Consider the following 15,885-nt stretch of genomic DNA (forward strand, 5'->3'; position numbering starts at 1 on the left):
TGAACGCCGCCGCCGTACTAGCGCGCGCTTTTTGTCTGTGTGCATGAGAGTGCGCGTGTCTGTAAGCGAACACTGCGAGAATGCACACGCTTAGAGAGTTTTGGGTATATATGTACCGTGTATACGTGAGTGCAGCTTGCTGTGAGCATGCACGGCCGAGACCTAAGTTCAGGTCACGCGGCGTCGGGATCGCTTAGATCTCGGGCCGCGCCGTCGCTGGGCGCACACACGCACGCAAGCCTGCGCACACACGGGAACGCTCTCAAAGCGAGCTGCCGCCAGAGCAAACGCAGAAAAATGCAGCTTTGAGTGCTACGCGCCTTTTCATCAATCACTTTGGCGCGCGCGCGCTATCGGACAGGCGGAGAGATGCAGAGGCAGTTGTCTAAATCCACTCTAGTTTAATGTCTGCCGAGAAAGAAAGTTTCCTGGCATCGGCTCTTGCAGAATGGAAACCCAACCACCTGGCCCAAAACTGCTACTAGCTACCGGTATCAGGACTAGCGCGGAGCTGAGAAAACACGACTTTGCCTCATGTTATATGTGTTGAAGGCGGCAAAGCATTAGGCAAGGGCTGAACTGTATACCATGCTCGCTTTCTCGTAGAAGTGTATGAATAATATAAAGTTTGGCTGTTTTTGGCGGAGGTTCTCCAAATGGGTGGGAGAAAAGGTTGAGAGCAGGTAGAGCGTATATATAGTGTCCGTGTGCCTTGCGGGGTATAGTATATATCGTCGAGCTTCGACACTGGTCCTAATGTTGCCATCTAAACCTGGGCGTCTTTGGACACAACTTGATGAACACGTTGGCGATAGTCTCCGAAAACGCATAGAGCTCGTGTCATAGACATGACCGCTTGTGTCTATAGGATCTGCAGCATCTGCAGCCAATGTTTTGGGATTCTATAAAATTGTGGGACCTGTGGTTTTGGGTGTCACACATTTTCATGGTGAATTGGCTACAGCGATGGCTTGTGCGGCCGCTGGGTCTGGGTGGTGAAGGACACTCCGAGATAGGGGGTGTTGACCTGATTGACACAGCTCACACATATCACTGTGGCAGTGCATACGAAGATACATCCACATATATGGTCGTGGTGAATTAGCTTTATCGCTGCGTAGATAGGTGGCGACGACAGCCTGACGGCGGTGGGTCTGGACTCATGGTATGTACCGAGAGACACGGTCTGTGAGAAGGTAGGAGATGATAGTAGTGGACAGAACCCTGAAGGTCAGGGCCAGATTCCTGGCCGCTGGTGAATCATCTATTCGTGACTGGATGGCCCTATACCCTGTGAGATGGTGAGGAGGCGAGCGCGTTCGGAGATCACACCTACATCCTTGGAGTTCCGCAAACATGCTGTGAGCATTGAGCCCTGAGAGCAAGATGCTAGATGTACACGCAGGGAGGTACAATGCTGTCTTACCCCCGCTTTCTTCTGATCTTAATATGTTCGGTATGCATATTCTTAGGTAAATGGGGCTGCTTTTCCACCTCCTGATTCTCTCCTTAATTTCTGCCTTCGGGGTTGTCCCCTGTGGGGATGCATTCCTATTTTAGCCAGGATGGTCCTGCCTGTTCTTGTGGTCCACACTCTCTCAATCTGAGAGGCATATACCTCTCCCGCCAGTTTCCCCCACGTGTTGTGCATCCCGAGCCACAAACGTCGCTCCGTGGATGTGCACGTGAGAAGGCCCAGCGGGTGTTTTACGCATCTACGTATTAGTCCGTCAATTTTCATTTTTGTTTTCGTTGAGATAAGGTGTAGAGTATAGATCTAACTCAGCAGGATACGGAAGTTTATACCAGCGTCATTAAATTACTTTCTTTTAATCGCACGAATACTTAAAAAGAGAGACGGCAAATTCGAGCCATTATAACGCTGCCACGTATCCCAATAGCTGTGCTCAACCTTCCCACATTTTTCATATTTTTAGAACTGTCCATAGGCAAACAAAAATGCAAAACGTTTAGCGAAACGTCCAGCTATAGGTTTCCGCATCCACATTGTTAGAAAGTTCTAAGCATCCATCGTAAGTTTTTCTACGTATGGTTCGGACCAGGCCGCGGCGACTGTGTTTCTGTAGAGGCGAAACGCAAAAGCAACAATATGCTGTACTCGTTAAAAACCACCAGGTAAGCGAAGTTATACTTAGAAGCCTTCCACTACGGCACCTCTTTCTGTGTTTCTTATGAGACTGCCACATTCCCCCTTCCTCTAAGACACGGTTGAAGTCTTGACCGAGAGTCGGCATAATACATTTTATATATATATATATGTGAAAGAAAGAAAGAAGCCGACAGTCGGCGAGGCCAAGGAAAGCATTAGAGATTGTACTTTGCCTTTTCTTTTTTAATTTTTACTTCATAATCACGTAAATTAGTAATGTAATGTGTTTAGAGGAAAGATAAATAAACACAAAGTAGAAAGAGAAACAGTGTGCCGGTGGTGGGAACCGAACCCACGACCTCCGAATAATGCGTCCGGTGCTCTTCCAACTGAGCTACATCGGCCGCTGTCCCCCCTGCTACTTTCTTGGGCATTAATGTTGTCTGTATACGAACCTTGAGAGTGTTCACCAGCGCGACCCACAACTATAGCGGTGGACGTGGAACGTCCTGTGTTACCGCCAGCGTCACGTAGAACGTGATCAGCCGTATATATATATATATATATATATATATATATATAAGGCTGTCGCGACGCGTTTCTCTTTCTTTCTCTCTCTTCTTTTTCAATTTTCCTGAAAACGCACGAGGCAGCGGGGATGGCTCAGCTATAGAGACACTTGGCAGGCCCGTACTTTTTCTTTTTTTCTTACAGTTGCAACAACAATCTTCGAGGTCAGCACTGCTCAGGGGAAGTGTGGCTAAAAATAACTGGGACTTGAGGACTCGTCAGCTGGGTGCGGTGGGACAACCTCTCATGAGATCGGTGAGGTACCGTGTATGGTTTCCTATCAAGATATACCATATTTCTGTGAAACACATGCCCTGTACCCGCCGGGACAAAGCACGTCACAAAGGCACAGGAGGTCACCTGTCCAACATTACAGACTCCTTTCTTTTCAAATCTGATTAACTACGCGCATGCATACCCAACATTTTACACCCTTTATTGTAAGTTAGGCCAATAGAAGGCCAACTATAGACCATGCTGCTGTTGGCATGCCCACGAGATCCCCCTCTGCGAGATCTGCAGCTCTCTACATGCGAGCAGAGAGAGGCCGCTATGCTTGCTTCGGACCCGCAAATCCAACTTCGTGAGTAGCCGCATAATCATGAAGTTGTCGGTATAGGGGCACGCAATCTTCTGTCATGGCGCATATGTAAAGCATTTGCTTTCCACCAATCCTTTCATTCAATTCCATTGCTCTCACACGCGGAGATTGCCTAAGCATGCCAAATTTTATTGACGGATCACCTAAATTCGGAAGACACCACTGAGTTGATCAGATTCAAATTAGGTTGGACACCAATGTGGATCAAATTTCGGGTGCTGTTGAGGCAAATTTTGGGGGTAGCCCGCCTAAACGTGGACGGTATCACTGAGTAGGCCAGAGTGAAATCATGTTAGACACCAATTATTTATCATGTAAACTTGGAAGTCATAATCACAACTAAGTTGGCCATACTCGTGTCACGTTAGACACCAATTTTGATCAAATTCGAACGAGGACAAACTTCGGTTGCCTATAGGGCCAATTTTCAGTGGTGCGGATAGACATTTTCTGGGACACATGCATACCAGTACTTTACAAGTGCTTAGGAGCGAAGAATCGTCTCGTTAAACCTCTTAGGTGCCCGGATGTTGGCACTCGGTTTTGGCTCGACGTCACCTCGACATCGCCGACAACGGGAGCTAATTAAATGCAATGCCTAAAAAGAAGTTGGAAATCCAGAGGTACTTTGGAAAGTATCAGCTTAAAGCAGGCACAAGACAGCTTAGAATAAACGTATATTATGCGCGCATTTTAAATATACTTGCGTCTTTTTATTATATAAAGCATTATCGGGAAAATACGCCGCCAGTCAAACGGTTCGCCCACTGGCTGGAGGGCAGTGACCCCTTCTGAGCGGACAATTCCCAATGGCTGAGACGGCGTGTGACAAAAGGGAAGTGACAAAACAACTATATGTTTCGATATGTGGGAATTGCGTCCTTGTCGCCACCTATGTCGGCAGCTTCGGGGAAACATCTTAGCGCCAGCTAGATGACTCAGACAGATGTCTGATTGTACGCAGACAGAAGAATAGTGGTGCGCAAAAGAAACTGAAAAAATCGATTCGAAACTCAATGTAACGGCAACAGCTTCCGATGGTATCTCATTGCCAACACATGCATAATGTATTAGTTGTAAATTTTCACTGGTTGCGATATTTCCGTCCAGAATACTAATAAAGTTGCCAGAAACAAATACCTGATTAGTTATGGCACACATTCGAGGTAATCAGTTTAATCAGCAATGCCGCAGCTGCTTCGACGCATTCTGCCGAGTTCAAGTATATGTAGAGACCAGTGTTAGCCAGCGACTGTGTCGATGATATACTGGCCAGAGCAACACTTAGACACCTCAATCACGAGGTTGTGCTATGGAGCGAGAGTGCTTTCACACACTAATACATGCAGAAGAATAAAATACCAGGCTTGAGCATTTCATACGCTCGTCTGTGCTCTGTATTTTGTCTTTATGCTATACGTTTTTCATCTTGTAACATGAACAAAGTGTATTGAAGAAGGAGCAATGTACTCTCAGCATCAAAATATCCTTGCAGTTCTTAAGGACAGGGGGATGTTACGACCAAGCATCCGCAATTGCGCGCTCTATTGTTCGCCTGTGGGCATGGATAAGTTTTGTGAATATGTGGTGATGGTCCAATGGCTCTAAGTGAGCCTGTTTCCAGGAATCCTGTTTTGTAAGCCTGTTTTGCTTTGTGGACAACCTGCAAATGCCAAATTGACCCTGTCAAGAGAACGTCTGGAAAAACACAAAGAAACGTCCCCCTGCGGGAAATAGCAGGAAGTGCTTTCTTTCTTTTGTTCACCCTTCCAGTCGAGAAGTGCTATCCTCCAGTGATGAATGCCTCCTATCCAAAGGAGACGACAGAGTGACATGTCCGCTGACGTGCAGGACAAGAAAGGAGCATGACTCATACGGCCATTAAGTGATTTCCCGGGAATGCAGGAAAGATTTGCAATTGTCGAAAAGGGACCATGTTGGGAGCCCTATGCGGCGCCACGTGCACTCGGGTTTCTGAGAAGTAAAACCCCTTGACAGAACCAGCCTGTGGTTTCTTTGCTGAAGAATAGAAATGTACCTCCTCTCCTCGCCGTTCCCAAGCTTTTCCCGCCAACAAGGGATCACGCCCAACGAATGAATGCCGGACCAGTCAGTGCTTCAGACCATCAGTGCAGTGATGTGTTCGATTGGATGCCGATACCTGAGGGGCGTGCCCTGGATTTGGTTGGTCAGCATCTTCAGAGAGGGGCTGGACATAGGGGGTTTTAAGGACGCTGCAGAGCACGAAATGTCGCTCTGGGCCCTGGGTAAACGGCTCATCCAGTCGCTTCTCGCTATGAACTCTTAACGCTTGCCATTTTGCTGATGTACCCTTCTTTTTCGTGTAAATATTGTAAATAAGTTTTCTCAAAGTGCCATTAAACCTGCTTGTACATATTTCACCAACTTCGAAGATTCAATCCTACTTCAACCCCGAGTCTCTGCACGCTACCAAGTGAAGGCCGGGTCGACGTAGCCCCAGCGTCACGACAACTGGTGGCAGCGGTGGGATCTGAATCTACAAGCCCCAACACTGGTGTCCAGCGTTGGGATCTGAATCTACAAGCCACAACATCTGATGACTGGAGATGGGATCTGGATCTACAAGCTACAACATCTGGTGATTCGAGGTGGATCAGAATCTGCAAGCCACAACATCTGGTGATCGGAGGTGGCATCTCAAGCAACAAGCAGGCGCAACAATCGGCCAACAAGAGAGCAGCTCGGAACATCGATCGCATGTGTGGGTGAGTGCTTGGCTTTTCTTCTGATGTGGACCAGGTTCTAGAACAGGGTTAGATTTTAGAACTGGTAAAAAGAGTGTGGAAACGCCTTTAGGTTTGGTAGTTTGCACAGTTGTTTTGGAAGTAGCCGACACTCGGAGCGATCATGGACCTACAAAAGCTGCAGAAACCGGACCTGTTGCTGTTGTGTGAGGAATTGGGAATTGATACAAGTGGTTTGGCACGAAAACCCTTGATTATAAAGGCAATCACTGATCTGGGAACCGATGATGAGGAGCTCAGTGAAGCATGGAACCTCATCGGTCAAAAAAAGGAGCAGCTCAGACAGCAGAAAGAGCGGGAAAAAGAGGAAAAGGAGCGCGAACGTGAGAGGGAAAGAGAGGAAAAGAAGCTAGACATTGAGCTCCGGAAATTAGAACTAGAGTTGAGCAAGAGGTCGGGCGATTGTCCCCAGCTAGCGGTACCTCGTCTCAACAAGGAGGCAGATTTCAAGATGTCAAAGTACATGCAGCCATATGTGATATCAGGGGATATCGGTCTGTATTTGGCTAACTTTGAGCGAACCTGCGAAAAACTGTCCTTCCAGCGAGACACGTGGTCTCAGAGATTATTGACGGTTCTGCCCTGCGAGGCAGCGGAGGTTGTCGCGCGGCTAAGCAAGGAGGACGCGGACAACTACGAGAAGGTCAAAGCTTGCCTTCTGAGAAAGTATAGGCTTAGCGCCGAGGCGTTCAGACAACGTTTTCGGAACGCTACTAAGTCCAGGGACGAGAGTTACCCTGAATTCCTGTACAATTTAAGAGTCAATTTGGGCGAGTGGCTAAAGAGCACTGATTCCTACAATGATAGGGACGCTGTAGTCGAGCGAATTCTTTTGGAGCAGTTTTATAACTGCCTCCCAGAAAAAGAAAGAAATTGGTTACAGGACCGAGGCGAAATTAAGTCGGCAACTGAAGCTGCCGAACTTATTGAGGAGTATGCTTCGCGCCGACAATTCAGCAACCCAGCAGTGGATAGGCCCCGCAATCCCAAGTTCAGTGTGAATAACCGTCAGGAAAGGCACTTTGCTAGAGTTGGAAACGAAGAAATGAAGGTTTCTTCAGACAAATTCCCTAGAAAGGACGGCAGTGAGAAAAGTGGGGAAGTGACCAACGCACAGAACACAAAGAATAAGCTTGAGGCTAGGAAGCCGCTCACATGCTTTAGGTGTAATGAGCAGGGTCACATTGCCGTCAACTGCCGGAAAGAAAAGATTGCTTTCTCGTATGTCAGTGACTGCGATGAAAATATGCAGCTTTTAGAACCCTACCTGCATGACCTAGTAGTCAACGGGAAGCCTTGCAAGGTACTGCGCGATTCGGCCGCAACGATGGATGTTGTCCATCCGGCGTATGTGTCGCCTTCCGACTATACAGGACAGTGTGCGTGGATCCGCCAGGTAGTGGAGGAACAGAGTGTGTGCTTGCCGATCGCGAACGTGGTCATCGAGGGCCCTTTCGGCGAATTAACAACCGAGGCTGCCGTTTCAGGAAAGCTTCCTAAGTGCTATCCGTATTTGTTCTCCAACAAATCGGACATGCTGCTGCGAAAGAGGGGCATCCTTTTCGGAGACAGAGTTGTGCAAGCCTTAACACGTTCAAAGGCGCGAGAACTAGCTACACTGCTCATTCCAGAAAAATCCACAGCGGAGGAAACTGCAGTTAAAACAGTGGTAAATGCGGAAGATAGCAGGTCAGAAAACTTTGAGAGCGAGGCATCTCAGATATGTCAACTTGAAAGTGAGCTTGATGAGACGCGGAATGAGGACGTTCTTGAGAGTAACCTCTTGCCGCCAGTGTCTAGTAATCTCACGAGACTTTTAAGTGGAACCCGAGAGGACTTAGCTATAGAGCAAGCCAATGATCCCAAGAATAAGCTCGAAGTACAGTGGGAAGGACCTGCTAAAGTCGTTGCAGAGCTTTCTGACACTAACTACGCAGTGAAAATCCCCGATAGGCGTAAAGCAGTGCGCATTTATCATTGCAATCTTATGAAGCCTTATGTGCAGAAGGAAGCCGTGGTAAATCTAACGTTAAACCTTCCCGAGGAGATGGGGGACAACTTGATTTGTCTCAGCGGAAAAGGAAGCAACGCTCAGGAGCTTCTCAAAAAGACGGAGCAGAGAGGAGAACTGAAGAAGTCCCAGCTGTCCGATCTGGGCGAGATAATAACAGAGATTGAGGCCTGCTTCGTGGACAGGCCAGGCAGAACTGATTTGACTGAGCACGATATTGAGCTGACTTCAGACGTGCCAGTGCGATCAAGGTGCTACCGATTTTCTCCAAGGCAAAGAGAAATTCTGGATAGGGAAGTAACTCGCATGCTGGAATTGGGAGTAATAAAACCCTCGGAAAGCGATTATGCTTCGCCTATGATCTTAGTAGAAGCTCCAGGTAAAGACCCTAGGCCTGTGGTAGACTACCGAAAGCTAAATTCTCTCACCAGGGATCAAGTGTATCCTATTCCGAATATTGAGGAGAGAGTAGAACAGGTCAGTAGAGCGGCATATGTGACTACGCTGGACCTTACTCGAGGATACTGGCAAGTACCGCTCACTGAACGCGCCAGCAGATACGCGGCTTTCGTCACTCCGACGGGCAGCTACCAGCCAACAATGATGAGTTTCGGGCTCAAAAATGCTCCATTTTGTTTTTCCCGACTCATGGATAGGGTTTTAAATGGGTGTGAAACATTCGCGGTGCCTTATTTAGATGACATTGCGGTTCTTTTCCGACTCATGGGCGGACCATATGGTACATCTAAGAGCTGTACTGAGCCTTTTGCGTCAAGCTGGACTAACCGTAAAGGCCGAGAAATGTTGCCTGGCAAGGGCGACCGTGGACTACTTGGGTCACAATGTAGGTCAGGGTTTCAGGAAACCCAGCGAGATTAAGATTTCTGCGGTAGCAGACTACCCGCGGCCGAGCACGAAGACGGAAATTCGAGCATTCCTAGGTCTGACTGGATACTACAATCACTACATCCCTAACTATTCAGCTTTGGCTAGCACTCTGACCGACGCTCTCCGCAAGACAGAACCGACAAATGTAGTCTGGGACGAACAAAAGGAAGCCTCCTTCGTAAACCTGAAGGCTGTGCTGATTAGCCGTCCGGTATTGCGAGCTCCAGACTATGACCGAGAATTCACGGTCCAGTGTGATGCCAGTGATCGAGGGTTAGGTGCTGTTCTCTGCCAGAGAGATGACGACGGTAATGAGCACCCCGTGCTCTACCTGAGCAGAAAACTGAGTTCTAGAGAGAGGGCTTATTGCGCGTCAGAGAAAGAGTGCGCTTGCATTGTATGGGCCATTCAAAAATCGCAGTGCTATCTTGGAGGGGCCAAATTCACCGTAGAGACGGACCATTGTCCCCTGGCTTGGCTGCAAACTGCGACATCGAAGAACAGTCGCCTTCTTAGGTGGAGCTTGATTTTACAGCAGTACAATTTTGAAATAAGATACAAAAAGGGGAAGTTAAATGGGAATGCGGACGCGCTTAGCCGCTCTTTCTAAGCGATCCGAGATGTTCCTCACCATGTATCCAAATTGATAATCAGGTTTTTTTTTTTTTTTTTCGTGCGCTTGTATATGTGTGACTATGTAAAGCAGCACGTTTGGTTTTCGAGGCATACGTGGGTCCTGAACGTCTTGAGAGTGGGCTTTTCTCGAACAACAATGGCAGTTTTCTTTTGACCTGGTCTCTTCAGACGGGAGCCGAGTGCTTGCTTCGACATGTGGTTGAGTTTCAGACAGCTCGAGCAATTTGGCCTACAACAATCAAGACAACGCGACAAGCAACAGCGAGCTTCAAGCGTTCACGTGCAGGCCATTAAGTCGTCTCTTCATGCAGCAGCTGGGACTGCTGCCCTCCGAGACTCTTCTGGCGGGGGAGGAGGCTGTTACGACCAAGCATCCGCAATTGCGCGCTCTATTGTTCGCCTGTGGGCATGGATAAGTTTTGTGAATATGTGGTGATGGTCCAATGGCTCTAAGTGAGCCTGTTTCCAGGAATCCTGTTTTGTAAGCCTGTTTTGCTTTGTGGACAACCTGCAAATGCCAAATTGACCCTGTCAAGAGAACGTCTGGAAAAACACAAAGAAACGTCCCCCTGCGGGAAATAGCAGGAAGTGCTTTCTTTCTTTTGTTCACCCTTCCAGTCGAGAAGTGCTATCCTCCAGTGATGAATGCCTCCTATCCAAAGGAGACGACAGAGTGACATGTCCGCTGACGTGCAGGACAAGAAAGGAGCATGACTCATACGGCCATTAAGTGATTTCCCGGGAATGCAGGAAAGATTTGCAATTGTCGAAAAGGGACCATGTTGGGAGCCCTATGCGGCGCCACGTGCACTCGGGTTTCTGAGAAGTAAAACCCCTTGACAGAACCAGCCTGTGGTTTCTTTGCTGAAGAATAGAAATGTACCTCCTCTCCTCGCCGTTCCCAAGCTTTTCCCGCCAACAAGGGATCACGCCCAACGAATGAATGCCGGACCAGTCAGTGCTTCAGACCATCAGTGCAGTGATGTGTTCGATTGGATGCCGATACCTGAGGGGCGTGCCCTGGATTTGGTTGGTCAGCATCTTCAGAGAGGGGCTGGACATAGGGGGTTTTAAGGACGCTGCAGAGCACGAAATGTCGCTCTGGGCCCTGGGTAAACGGCTCATCCAGTCGCTTCTCGCTATGAACTCTTAACGCTTGCCATTTTGCTGATGTACCCTTCTTTTTCGTGTAAATATTGTAAATAAGTTTTCTCAAAGTGCCATTAAACCTGCTTGTACATATTTCACCAACTTCGAAGATTCAATCCTACTTCAACCCCGAGTCTCTGCACGCTACCAAGTGAAGGCCGGGTCGACGTAGCCCCAGCGTCACGACAGGGAGTACTTTTTGCCACAACAGGTCGGCTCAGTGGACACTGGCTCCATTTCCATGGGAGCTCATACATCCTGTGCCAGGGTATTCTTCTGCATGAGCTCCTTATCTTGACGAGCTTTATTGCGATGTATGTGAATTGTGAGTCGTTTTAAATGTATAATTGCTTCGTGGGTTTTTATTTTTTTTTTAAGGAGAACATGCTGACTGAAAATACAAACAAACGTGGAGCTTGTTCGAGCCCGACAGTCAACTCATGAAACGAACAAAAATTAACAGGTATACGTGGTACGATTTCCATAGTCTAGCTCGGCGGCTGACAGAACTTCGGCAGCCTCTTGGGAATGAAGCTCTATCTAGAACCATTGTTTTTGTACGGTTTAAGAGATTTAAAATCAACACCACGAATGGGGTAAAACAGATAATCCCTTGATAATCAACTGGGGACGCAAATGTGATGGCCGCCGAGAAAGTGATGCGAGAAAAACACTGCAGTAAAGAAGTTCCAAGAGGCTTGCGGGTACTTTCAGTGTTCCAAAACGTTTAGACTTAAGCATCCTACATGAGAAACTCTCCCAACTTTGGGATTCAAAATATTAGACTGAGAACTTATGCAGCATATGATCCTCTGTAGTCACCATGTCCCATAGATACAACGCAGACCATATATGAAAATCATTTGCTAATGTCATCGGTTGTGTACCTGAAGAAATTTCACCTTTTGAAATTTCAAGACTGCAAGGCCACTGTCTGAAAAGAAATTCTATGTTGCTATGAATTGGGTCACTGCGAAAAGGAATAGTGAATTGCAAGACTCGGGAAAGCAATATTTCAGAGCGTTAGAAAAAATAAATATATCATTTAAGATAATAACATTGGCGACTTAACACGTCGAGAAATTTTGCATATATACAGCTCTTTAGATATATTTCCATTTTTTTTTATTTTCTTAGTTATCTCAAGTGCACGAATGTTTCGGACATCCTTACATAGCTTTTGCGTATTGATTTAATCCCTAATCACCATATAGTTAACTAACCTCTTGCTACAGGGTTCGGTTTTATCATAGTTAACACGCTCTTGGCAACAGGTCGTTCAAATATTTTTTAGGCTGGGAAACAACCGCTTCCTTCCGTGTCATTTGCACGCCGCGGGAAAGTCAAGAAAAATACTTTAGAAGCCTTTAATGTGCAGGAAGGATTGCGAGTGCCTGCCAATGTGCTGTTTTTACTCTGAGCCACGTATCGTTCACTGCGTTTTGGGCGTTAACAGTACACATATGCGATATGCGTATACCGTATAAAGGTCGTGGTACTACGAAATGTTCGGCAAACACGCGATCGCCTTCCTTGCCGACAATCTCGCTCGTACAGCGCTTGCGGCTGCCACTTTGACCGTTTTATTCGCTCGGGCGGACGGGCGAGAAGTGTATACCGCAGCGGTTGACCCCGCCTTTCCGCCTTGCACGCAAGTCGACGAGCTAAGCCGAAAAAGTGGGATTCGGAATAACAGAGGTAAAAGCCTCGTAGGGCAGCGCAGGCCATGCACATATGTACTTAGCCCTAAGACCTTTGGGGAAACGCTGAGTGCGTTCGAAGCGCCAACGCTCGTCAGTCTCTGTTGAAGGGTCAGCGCCAACATGAGAAAACTCTCCTCCCTCAATGCATTATAGACGTCAATTCTGGGTACAGAGAGACACGCTATGCACTGAGCGTAGAGGTAACAACGTGCGCGAATGATTCCCCATTTGTATGTATATAGTACTCGCTTTTGCCGCTTTCCTGAAGGATATGCATGCTTCAGCGATCCTCCGCCCTGTGTTTTTGGCGCCTCGATCACAACTTGGCGGCAAGGACGAAAGCGATGTCGCGTCTGGGTTTTTCTTTTCCATTCCTGCTCCTCTCAGTTCTCGCTCTTCTCTGCTTTACGTAAATTACAAGGCACGCGAAGGCGATGAAGTAGAAGCCAGATCTTCGTTGCAAAGCTGTCGTTGACGGCAGGCCCTGATGGTCCCTACACGATGGCTGAGACACCGCGGCGGCGGTTGACCGACTCGTGTCGATATTGTTTCCTTCTCCCTCTCGACCGGCACTTTATTTGCGGCGTGCGAAAGTGGCCGCTACTCGGTTTTATTTCTTTCCTCTAGTCATTCGCTCCTTGCTTGGTCCTTTTCACAGCCGAACTCGGCCAAATTGAGGCTGAGCACGCGATACAGATGCCCTGGCGGTCCATCTGTGGGAGCCAAATTGCAGTCTTGTGATGTGTATAGACTTTCGGCATCACTCCGTTTGCGAGCCCTGTTTGCTCGCCATCTGCCGTCGTTCGAGAGATGGACGTGAGAGCCCCTCGGTCTCTTTGAGTCCACAAGGTATGTTCTCTGCGTAAAATGTTTCGATTGAGCTATTAATGCAGGTGTTTGCAGCAACCTCGGTTCCGGCTGGGCGTTATGTTTGTTTTCTGTATTAAACAGCGCAGAGATGTGGAAAATGCGTTGTGTTACTAGTTCACTTTTGAGTGGAATTTATCATCTAGTATTGTTTCTCAAGCAGCGGAAATTAAATATACCGCAGCAAAACAAAAGAGAACAACAGCAATCAAGACAGCATTACAAACAAGCGAGAAGTTCATATTGTAACGTGCTAGGGTTCGGAAGCGAAGAGGAGGAGAAAGAGGTGGAAGGAAAGAGGAAGAAGCGGAAGCTGGTAAGCCTTGGACTCTCAGTTTCCCCAGCTGAGAATAAAAGCCTGGTTACGTACTTAGTACGGAACAGTTTGGAGTACGTGCGGGGTACGTAACCAGTATAATTACTATTACTACTGTTCAGTTAAGGCTACAGGAGTATCATAACAGCTTAGATAATTAGTCATTATTTGACCAATCCCCCTGTTCACTGATTGTCTCAGTGGTTAACGTAATCACTTAATCAAAGAATCAGTCAATCAATTTGTGTTCAGATTGTTCAGATACACGAACCAGATTGTTCTAACTGTTCATAAGTTTAAGCTAAAGAAAAAGCTTAAAGCTTTAAAAGGCTCTTTTCTAAACGTTTCGTTTCATGATTAAAATTAGGACTGGCGTTTATCACGTATATTTACATCTATTTGCTGCCTATTCACGGGAAGGGGGTTGCTACGCCAGAGGGTTTAAGCAGTTCCTTCTTTTGCTTATTCACATAACCGTCTCGTAGATATTGTTGCTATGCCGCCGAGCTGCACTCAGGTTAAATGGACATATATAGACCTGTCGAGCTTAGAATCCAGTATTTAAGTGCCCCTTGTCAAAGAAGAGCTTATGCCATCGCCGCAGCTAGCAGTTAGCCATGAAATGCAAGTACTGATTGGTCTACAGGATCATGACGTCACAACCATATGAACTCGCGCGGGAACATCCGACAACGCTGATATTAAAATTACGCCACGTGTTGAATGAAACTGTTTAATACTGTTTAATCGTAATGCGAATGAAAGGTCGCCACATGTCTAGAAAATCACCTAATATGATATAAACAATTTTACTTAAAAGACAAGATCTACGTCCTGAGAGGGATTCAATCCTGCTTGATAGCGGCGGGCGTTAAACCAGCTAAGCACGCAGGGTATGCTTGTATACGGCTACGGAATGAGCGGCGATCTATGCGTACGTCGAGTGGCCTTTCACGGAATGCAGTACCTTACGATTGCATGCTAATGGTTTGGTTTGGTTTATAGAGTTTAACTTCCCAAAGCGACTCAGGCTATGATGGCGCCGTAGTGAACGGCTCCAGATATTGCTGAGCATGTCGACGACTTGGGCCATTAGTCGACGGTGTTCCTCTTTGTATTCAGCACGAAGCTCTTGGAGCATGCATTGCGCATCCCAGACCAGCCGGCTGCTGTATATAGGGTTGCTAAGAGTAAATGATTAACTATAGAGCGCATTATAGTGCGCAGATTGGGAGCGCGAGGGCAAAGTAGCTTACAGTTTACTCCATAGAAAGCACAGAGTGGAGGTACGCATACTGCATGGGGCAATCAAGCGGGCTTAAAATAGGTGCAGAAACGCCGAAGCACTCGGGCCATTAAATATGTGTGTAATAAAATAACATGGGATACCTGCATCTCCCGCACCTGCTTTTAATCGACACGCCCATTTAGCAACAAGTTTGCGCATGAATTCATCATGAAGGTACAGTTCTCACGCGTTAAAGCAGCGTGCCTTGAGGCACGGTATATATATAGGGGTGCATGGGCACATGATTTGTCCCAGGCTCCATGTGCGCTCTTTTACCATGCTGGACTCGTAACTGCAAAAAAAAAAAAAAAAAGCATGGAATTTCTCGCAAGTGCTCAGTTGGTAAACGACTGGAATACCTGCTATACCCAGATTACTGAAAAGAAAATCTTATGTGCTAATGTATGTGCGCGCCACCAGAAACTCCGAATCAGTCTATGTTTTTATAGTGCCCTATAAGACTCTATCTCAATGCAGGCTCCAACAGTTACGTCACTTGCCCCGCGGCTACGATTGGCGGAAAAAGCACCCACTGCGACAGGCAATCGTGCCGGCGGCGCATCGGAACAGGTATGCAAGTAAAAGGAGCGACCGGACGTGCTTGGCACGGTCATGATTCCGCCGACACCGAAATTGCCTTGGCAGACGGACAGCTGGCAATCTAGGAAGCGTTCCTGCCTCTATTGCGGTTGCTGATGTCGAGGCAATCAGGCTAAGGAAAAGATTGTCGCAGAGTGCCGGGAGCGAGACCACAAATTGCTTCATTGGCTCGTGAACTGTTACAAAATGTTTGCACTAGAGTGAGTCCACATGCTTATTAAAATGTATTTGAATTTTAAGTGCTTGGGGTATAAGCGGGCCGCCTAACAAGACGCTTGTTTGCCGATCGTCGCGTGATTTGGTTGGAAATGTATACTTTGGACGGAATAGTGTGTGGCGAGCTTATAGCACGTTCTTCTC

At 47.3% G+C, this 15,885-nt stretch overlaps 1 non-coding gene across 1 annotated transcript; it reads right to left on the reverse strand.

Annotated features, from left to right (window-relative positions):
* Positions 1–2,441: 2,441 nt before the first annotated feature.
* On the reverse strand, positions 2,442–2,514 carry TRNAM-CAU (transfer RNA methionine (anticodon CAU)). The gene has a single exon. It is a non-coding gene; the product is annotated as a tRNA-Met (tRNA).
* Positions 2,515–15,885: the final 13,371 nt, after the last annotated feature.

The sequence above is a fragment of the Amblyomma maculatum genome, chromosome 2, assembly GCF_055883805.1.
Source record: "Amblyomma maculatum isolate TAMU_Amacu chromosome 2, ASM5588380v1, whole genome shotgun sequence".
NCBI classification, from domain to species: Eukaryota; Metazoa; Arthropoda; class Arachnida; order Ixodida; family Ixodidae; genus Amblyomma; species Amblyomma maculatum.